General features: G+C 44.2%; 1 protein-coding gene across 1 annotated transcript in view; it reads left to right on the top strand.

Moving 5' to 3' along the window:
• Positions 1–3,160: 3,160 nt before the first annotated feature.
• LOC132869647 (thyrotropin-releasing hormone-degrading ectoenzyme-like) overlaps positions 3,161–9,764 on the top strand; it is a 520,051-nt gene continuing 513,447 nt past the window's right edge. The window contains exon 1 of the mRNA XM_060902939.1: positions 3,161–3,543. The gene's annotated coding sequence lies outside the window, so the exon portion shown is untranslated. The remainder of the gene's footprint in view (positions 3,544–9,764) is intronic.

The following is a 9,764-nucleotide window of genomic DNA, read 5'->3' as shown; positions in this document are numbered from 1 at the left end:
CAGACACGGGGAGAACATGCAAACTCCACACAGAAAGGCCCTCGTCGGCCACGGTGCTCGAACCCGGACCTTCTTGCTGTGAGGCGACAGCGCTAACCACTACACCACCGTGCTCCCTTGATGCAAATACAGATATGTATATTGAGCCTTTTTTTTTGGTCTGTTCCCAGCATAACTCAAAAGTAGTGAACGGATTTAGATGAACTTTGGTGTACAGCTTTAGTATTATCCTAGGTTCAAGTGATTTGATTTTCTCATCTCATCTCATTATCTCTAGCTGCTTTATCCTGTTCTACAGGGTCACAGGCAAGCTGGAGCCTATCCCAGCTGACTACGGGCGAAAGGCAGGGTACACCCTGGACAAGTCGCCAGGTCATCACAGGGCTGACACATAGACACAGACAACCATTCACACTCACACTCACACCTTCGGTCAATTTAGAGCCACCAGTTAACCTAACCTGAATGTCTTTGGACTGTGGGGGAAACCGGAGCACCCGGAGGAAACCCACACAGACACGGGGAGAACATGCAAACTCCACACAGAAAGGCCCTCGTCGGCCACGGTGCTCGAACCCGGACCTTCTTGCTGTGAGGCGACAGCGCTAACCACTACACCACCGTGCTCCCTTGATGCAAATACAGATATGTATATTGAGCCTTTTTTTTTGGTCTGTTCCCAGCATAACTCAAAAGTAGTGAACGGATTTAGATGAACTTTGGTGTACAGCTTTAGTATTATCCTAGGTTCAAGTGATTTGATTTTCTCATCTCATCTCATTATCTCTAGCTGCTTTATCCTGTTCTACAGGGTCACAGGCAAGCTGGAGCCTATCCCAGCTGACTATGGGCGAAAGGCAGGGTACACCCTGGACAAGTCGCCAGGTCATCACAGGGCTGACACACAGACACAGACAACCATTCACACTCACATTTACACCTACGGTCAATTTAGAGCCACCAGTTAACCTAACCTGAATGTCTTTGGACTGTGGGGGAAACCGGAGCACCCGGTGGAAACCCACGCAGACACGGGGAGAACATGCAAACTCCGCACAGAAAGGCCCTCGTCGGCCACGGTGCTCGAACCTTCTTGCTATGAGGCGACAGCGCTAACCACTACACCACCGTGCCGCCTTGATGCAAATACAGATATGTATATAGAGCCTTTTTTTTTTTGGTCTGTTCCCAGCGTAACTCAAAAGTAGTGAAAGGATTTGGATGAACTTTGGTGTACAGCTTTAGTATTATCCTAGGTTCAAGTGATTTGATTTTGATGTTGGTAATATGTGGTTTGGCCCTCTAATGAGTGCTCTTCTAGTTAGTCTTAGATCATGTGGCGCATCCCTACAGGACCCTGTGTATGAACTGTTACAATAGAAGCAACGGTATTAGAACGGTATTAATATAAATCTCATCTCATCTCATCTCATTATCTCAAGCCGCTTTATCCTTCTACAGGGTCGCAGGCAAGCTGGAGCCTATCCCAGCTGACTACGGGCGAAAGGCGGGGTACACCCTGGACAAGTCGCCAGGTCATCACAGGGCTGACACATAGACACAGACAACCATTCACACTCACATTCACACCTACGGTCAATTTAGAGTCACCAGTTAACCTAACCTGCATGTCTTTGGACTGTGGGGGAAACCGGAGCACCCGGAGGAAACCCACGCGGACACGGGGAGAACATGCAAACTCCACACAGAAAGGCCCTCGCCGGCCACGGGGCTCGAACCCAGGACCTTCTTGCTGTGAGGCGACAGCGCTAACCACTACACCACCGTGCTCCCTTGATGCAAATACAGATATGTATATTGAGCCTTTTTTTTTGGTCTGTTCCCAGCATAACTCAAAAGTAGTGAACGGATTTAGATGAACTTTGGTGTACAGCTTTAGTATTATCCTAGGTTCAAGTGATTTGATTTTCTCATCTCATCTCATTATCTCTAGCTGCTTTATCCTGTTCTACAGGGTCACAGGCAAGCTGGAGCCTATCCCAGCTGACTACGGGCGAAAGGCAGGGTACACCCTGGACAAGTCGCCAGGTCATCACAGGGCTGACACACAGACACAGACAACCATTCACACTCACATTTACACCTACGGTCAATTTAGAGCCACCAGTTAACCTAACCTGAATGTCTTTGGACTGTGGGGGAAACCGGAGCACCCGGTGGAAACCCACGCAGACACGGGGAGAACATGCAAACTCCGCACAGAAAGGCCCTCGTCGGCCACGGTGCTCGAACCTTCTTGCTATGAGGCGACAGCGCTAACCACTACACCACCGTGCCGCCTTGATGCAAATACAGATATGTATATAGAGCCTTTTTTTTTTTGGTCTGTTCCCAGCGTAACTCAAAAGTAGTGAAAGGATTTGGATGAACTTTGGTGTACAGCTTTAGTATTATCCTAGGTTCAAGTGATTTGATTTTGATGTTGGTAATATGTGGTTTGGCCCTCTAATGAGTGCTCTTCTAGTTAGTCTTAGATCATGTGGCGCATCCCTACAGGACCCTGTGTATGAACTGTTACAATAGAAGCAACGGTATTAGAACGGTATTAATATAAATCTCATCTCATCTCATCTCATTATCTCAAGCCGCTTTATCCTTCTACAGGGTCGCAGGCAAGCTGGAGCCTATCCCAGCTGACTACGGGCGAGAGGCGGGGTACACCCTGGACAAGTCGCCAGGTCATCACAGGGCTGACACATAGACACAGACAACCATTCACACTCACATTCACACCTACGGTCAATTTAGAGTCACCAGTTAACCTAACCTGCATGTCTTTGGACTGTGGGGGAAACCGGAGCACCCGGAGGAAACCCACGCGGACACGGGGAGAACATGCAAACTCCACACAGAAAGGCCTTCGCCGGCCCCGGGGCTCGAACCCAGGACCTTCTTGCTGTGAGGCGACAGCGCTAACCACTACTACCGTGCCGCCCCGCGTTAATATAAATGCGTCGTTTATTTTACAACCGGAAGTACTGTCCGAGTCCTGCTTTTATATAAAATTAATCCATGCTTTCGCTTTCTGACCAATCAGATGAGAGAATTCAACCTCTCTCTCTCTCTCTCTCTTTCACACACAGAATGATGTGAACAAATGTGTTTGCAGCTGAGCTCAGTAGTGAAAATAAAGGGAGAGAGAAAGAGACTGGGAAAGAGAAACAGGGAGGAGTGAAAAAGAGTCAAAGTGATAGAGACAGACAGAAGGGGTGAGAGAGAGAGAGAGAGAGAGAGAGAGAGAGAGAGACGCAGATGAAGCTGATGCTCTAAAGGCAGCTGATTCGGACACATGTGCAGCGGACTCGCGGGATGCAGCATCGCAGGAACGGACGCTGATCCGCGCGCGCTGATGCAGAATTCAGTCGTGAGCGGGGGCGCGCGCTGAACACGGAACGCACACAGCCTTTCCCCCTCCGGCACGCGCTTACAGGCGGATGTGAGCGTTAAAGCGCGAGCGGCGGGGCCGAGGATTCAGGAGCAGCGCGAGCTCTGGAAGCGATGCTGCCTTAAGTACATGTCCTGGTAAGTATATGTTCACATCGACGACTTTCGCAAGTAACACTGGATCATGTGTGCATGAGTATACGTGTATGTGAATAATAATAATAGTAATCATAATAATAAACTTAAGCAAATCTCATTCCACGGTGATCCGAAGAATAACCTCATGTTAGGCAACTTGGGGCGGGCGCACAACCTCAAGCTGTAAAGAGGATATTGGCACACTGTCGCTCATTTTACTCCTGTGCATGATACAGTTCACATCAGGACGACTGGAACAGCAATGCACACGCCTGCTAAACACAGATGTACAAATTAAACGACAAATAAAGAGGATAAGTCATGATGTGAGGGTTTTTATTTGTATTTATTTTTTTAAATTTTATTTTATTTTATTTTTTTCTTCTGGCATGGTGTGGATCAACTTGTCCCGTTAAAGAGAACTGCAGATCATTCGGAAGTTATTCTAACTGAGCACCTTCATCATATGATGAAACATTTCTATCTTGATAGGACTGGTATTTTCTAGGATGATAGGATGATGATGATGATAGGATGGAGATCCCCATCCACAGGGCACGAGGGCACACTGAATGGTTTTATGAAAATAATATAAATAAATCACATGCTATGCCCTTCACAGTCAGAAGATCTCATGCCAGTGCTCGCCATCATCTATCTTCAAAACACCGACTGAGGCAATATCTGGTTCATCCCTCAAGTTCCAGAGACTTGTAGAATCTATGCCAAGGCTCACTGAAGCTTTGTATTTCTGATGGGCTATGCTGGATCACACAGGGTATGCTAACTTTTGCTCAATGCTCTAAAACAGGACATAAGGAAAGAAATCACTGGGTGCCTTTCGTCGTCGTCACTGCCGAACCCGATGCAGGCTTGAGGCAAACCATGTTTGGTTGACTTGGCCAGAATTGCAGTAGTAGGGTGGCTAGTTGCTTTCTGTGCACTCACACACACGCACACCTATGGACAATTTAGAGTAGCCAGTTAACCTAACTGCATATCTTTGGACTGTGGGGGAAACCGGAGCACCTGGAGGAAACCCACACAGACACGGGGAGAACATGCAGACTCCACACAGAAAGGCCCCCATTAGCCACTGGGTTCGAACCCAGAACCTTCTTGCTGTGAGGTGACAATGCTAATCACTGCACCACCGTGAAATACCTTTATAGAAAGATATCACTTTATTAGGAAAACCTGTACACCTGCTCATTCATGCATTTAGCCAATCATGTAGCCAATGCATACAATCATGTAGATGCAATAGGTACAGGTTCAATGAAATTTGAAGATTGGAAAACAAAACAAAATGACCAGATTATTTTCTGGTGAATTTCCCAGTGTCTTGTTTCAGTGAGATTGTGGCCACTGTATCCTCAGATTCCTGTTCTTGACTGACAGGAGCTGAACCCAACAGTGTTGTAGTTGAGTCACTAAACCTCGAGTCTGAGCCCAGTCTCGAGTCTCCAGTGTTCAAGTCTGAGTCAAGTTCAAGGCATTAAAAACATTTCAAGATGAGTCCGAATTGAGTCCACTATTGATCCGAGTCGAGTCCGAGAACAAGATTCCAACCACACCATTTGACGGTGGCTGTTTTAGCACCATTAACATTAGTTTGCTCCTGAACATGACGTATGAACAGGTGAATGTGCTTCTCTTTGTCAGGGAGTGTGAAGTATTCTGTCAGAGATGGTTGGGAGATGGATGTAAGTGCAGAAAGTGTGTTTATTAATACAAGCGAAGACAGGTAAGCAATCCAGAATGGCTGGTAAAATGGTGAAACAGGCAATAGGTCGAGCGAGGCACAAACAGGCTATCATAGACTTGGCAGACTCAAAGATGAGAAACAGGAAATCAGGGATCAGGAACCCAAACAAGGAAATAAGGCTCAGTAATGTGCCAGCAATGCAACTCAATACAGTACTTCACAAAGTAAGTGTGTTTTCACAGTTTTTATATCAGTGCACTGATTGCGCCTTAAGCCTGTGCGGGTGCTAGTTGTTCACGCGCACGAGAGTCCTCTTGGCATGTGCACTGTCTGGAGCATGCCTGAGAGTTGATCCGATGCACACACCAAGGTGCGCAGGTGTGACACTCTTGCACAAAATTAGTACAAACATTTATGCAGATATAAATATCTTATGCCAAATTATTATGGCATGTTACAAAAAATAAAGAAAAAATCTGAGTCCTTGTCTCCAGTTTACGAATCCGAATGAAGTTAATGCACGAGTCCAAGTTCGAGTCATCAGTGCTCAAGTCCAAGTCAAGTCACAAGTCCTTAAAATTAGGGGACGAGTCAGACTCAAGTCCAAGTCCTGGACTCGAGCACTACAAGCCTGGAACCCAATGTGGTCTTCTCCTGCTGTAGATCATTTACTTTCAGGTTTGGTGTGGTGTGAATTCTGGGCTTCTTTTCTCTTTGCCACTGTTGTGCTGAATGTTATTTGAGTTACTTTCACCTTTTTGTCAGCTCGAACCAGCCTGGCTATTCTCCTCTGACCTGTCTCAACAACAAGGCATTCTTTAGAATTGCTACTCACTGACTGGTTTTTTGTTTGACTAACTCAATTTTGGGTTATTTTTAAATAGTGTCCTCAGGAACAATGTATGTTAGTCATAAAAATCTGTATGTAACTATATATGTAAATGAGTGGAATGAGTTTATTTATGATTGATTGATCACATATATAATGAAGCATAAACAAAGATATGCTATGGTTAAAAACTGGAAGTGACATGGAAAAAAATATTCAGACACTATATTAAAAATACATGGATAGGTCATATTAAAAATAGATATACACGCTTTAAAGATGTTCTCATGCATATTACAGCTGATGTCATTATAAAAGACACTGCAACTGTTTGGGAAGAAATTCATGCAACAAGTAGCAGGCATGGTGAAGGTGAATGAGTTTCCTAAAGTTTCAGGGAGAATATTATTAAGCAACAGTTGAATGGTAGATTCAGAGCAAAGACCTTAAACATCTCTGTCAGTACAATTGTGTAGATAATATGGAGATACACTCTTAGAAAATAAAGTACATTATTGTGCCTTTAGGGGCACAACAGGTTGTCACTGGGGCAGTACCCTCTAAGGTACTTATTTGTACCCTTTATACATTGCTTGGGAACATACTGTATATGTACCTTTTTGGCCCCAAAAAGGGACAATTAGTTACACTGAGGTCTGATAATGAGCCCTAGAGGGTACATTAGTGTAAACTGTACCTTGGGGGACAGAAATGGACTCCTACTGCACCCCTATTTCTGACAGTGTAGAAAGTACCAGGAACCATGACGAATCGTCCCCAGACAGGTGTACCATGGACGATTTTACAACGTGCTCTCAGACCAATGATAAATCAGGTAAGCGAGAAGCCAACAATCATGCAAAAAGAGTTGCAGGATGACCTGAAAGCAGCATAAGTAACAGTGAGACAAGGAAGAATGAACTGCACTACAGTCGTCTCCATTCCCACACCCCATGCAAAACTCTTCTGCTTAAAAAGAAGCACAGAGATGCTTGTTTAAATGCATATAGACAGATCAGCGGTGAGTTCCCAAAAGCCTCTTAATGCTAAGAGTGTCTTAACTAGGAAAGAGAGTGTTCATTGTACTGCTCACTCTACCATTTAACAGTGATCTTTCTGCTACGATGCTACTGGGAAACTCAGCAGAGAACTGTTTTGGAATAATATACTCTGGTCAGATGAAACGAAAATAGAATGAATGGTTGCACATACAATGCCAAGCACACCATACCCACAGTGAAAACTGGGAAAAAAATGGTTCTGAGGCATTACAATGTCACTGAAGGAAACATAAAGGGAGCAGTGTACCAGGACATGGAGAATTTAATCTCATCAGCCAATAAACTGAATCTGGGAAGAAGATGTACATTCAACATAATAACAACCCAAAAAATATAGCTATAATAATTTAAGACTGGTGTTTAGAAAAAGAAGGTGAAGGTGCTTGCATGGCCTAGCCTATATTTAGAGAGGATTAAGAAATTGCGGGTCCATCAGAGGCACCCTTTTTACCTTTGTATATTTTTAATCCTGAAAAAAGCTATACACTGCACTTCTTATTACCCCATACAGTACATTCGAAGCTGTAATTACCCACAACAGTTTTGCATGAAAGTAGTAATGTTGTTACTTTGTGGTGTCTGAATGCTTTTTTCCCGATCAGTTTTACATTTCAAACATATGCTTGTTTATGCTTTGCTTTTTTCATATTTATAAGAACAAATTCATGGGCGGCACGGTGGTGTAGTGGTTAGCACTGTCACCTCACATCAAGAAGGTAGGTCCTGGGTTTGAGCCCAGCAGCTGGCGAGGGCCTTTCTGTGTGGAGTTTGCATGTTCTCCCCATGTCTGCGTGGGTTTCCTCTGGGTGCTCCGGTTTCCCCCACAGTCCAAAGATATGCAGGTTAGGTTAATTGGTGGCTCTAAATTGACCATACAGTAGGTGTGAGTGTGAATGGTTGTTTGTCTCTGTGTCAGCCCTGCGATAACCTGGCGACTTGTCCAGGGTGTACCCCGCCTTTCGCCCATAGTCAGCTGGGATAGGCTCCAGCTTGCCTGCGACCCTGTAGAACAGGATAAGTGGCTACAGATAATGGATGAATGGATGGAAGTACAAATTCAAAAGACATAATGTGAGTAAATTTGAGATGGATACATGCCCGAGAATTATATTAAATACCAAAAATAGTATCTGAATACTTATATCCCCTCATGTAATGCTAACTTTATTTTTAAAGAAAGAAGCAGTCAGGATATCAGCATGGTATGTTCCGTCTGAACCATTAAAGGTGCTATATGTAAGACTTGCCATCCTGTTGAATTCATACTCCAAGCCAATAGGGGGCAGTATAACACTAGAAGGTTGGGGTGTCCACTCCTATAGATGACTTGCAACCCCATGACATGATCAAAATGTGCTATATCATGAGCGTTCGCTATGATGGTGGATATACAAAGCAACTAGGATGGCAGTCGCTGAAAGCATGTCTGTAAACAATGCTGAATTTTCTCAGTATCACCACGATTTGAACGATCAAGCAAAGATAGATATGTGTGGTTTTGACCCATATTATTTAAAAAAGTCAGGCTTTTCTGAAGATAAGACGCTTCTACCGACCAGAGAGTACGAATACAGGTCATTTTGTCCCATGACCATTTCGTCCAAAGCCTTTTTCATACGCACTATCAGTTATTTTATATTTCAGGTATTTGTTTGCTCGAAAAAAGGAGGAATTCTCAATGGAATTTGACTGACACGAAACACATTTTTTAAAAGCAAATGAGTGCCATAGTATGGATCATATTAAATCTTTAGGCACCGAGCAACGCTCTCGCAGGGGCTTTGTTCGTGAATCCTGGGCCAAGGTGCAGTCCTACCGACCTGAGACCATGCCCTTTCGAAGGGGGAGGCTTAGAGGGAGGTGCCTGTCAAATTTGGCTTTGCTGCGAGATCTATTTGCTGAGTTATTTTAATTAGTTAAATTACCGGTAAGCTAGTTTAATTTTTAAAGACAGCTGGATCATGTTAAATCTTTAGGCGCAGAGCAGCCCTTTTGCGGGACTTTCATTCGTGAACACAGGAATACTTGAAATATAAGAAAATAATTGATAGTGCATCTGAAAAAGGCTTTGGATGGAATGTCTTATCTATTGGATGAAATGGTCATTGGACTAAGTGTCTTGAGCCCCTCGTCTCCTCTCCATACTAAGCCTCAGAGTTTCCTCGCCCTCTTTCCGAATCATGGACGAAATTCTAAAAAATTGGAACGTGCCACAGTCACGAGTACTGTTGTGACCACAACCATATACAGCACAAATATATGGAATAGCTAAAAGAATGCTTAAAGCAGTGGAAAAACAGAGAGTTGTGCCCGCGTGACTATGTTTTGTATGGAATGTCGCTTGATCCCGCATTTGTATTTTCACCAACATGGCCAACATCCGGGTTTCTATTGTGCTTTGACGTCACTTGCAAGTCAAGGATTGTAAGAAACAAGAAAATGCATGGTTTAGTGTTCAATTTCGAACTTTGTCCCTTTACTCACTGTAGAGCTCTCTGAAGTGTGGGTGGAGCACAGAGGACGGCAGGACAAAGCTTCTGGTACTAATAGGCTTTTTATTGTCAGACTTTTCAGTTTAACAGCCTACTTTTATTCTTTAGAGAAACACATGCTGTGTTCTAGT

Source organism: Neoarius graeffei, chromosome 21 (genome assembly GCF_027579695.1).
Source record: "Neoarius graeffei isolate fNeoGra1 chromosome 21, fNeoGra1.pri, whole genome shotgun sequence".
Taxonomy (NCBI): domain Eukaryota; kingdom Metazoa; phylum Chordata; class Actinopteri; order Siluriformes; family Ariidae; genus Neoarius; species Neoarius graeffei.
The sequence above is the reverse complement of the archived record's forward strand: the minus strand, read 5'-3'. Positions and strand labels throughout refer to the sequence as shown.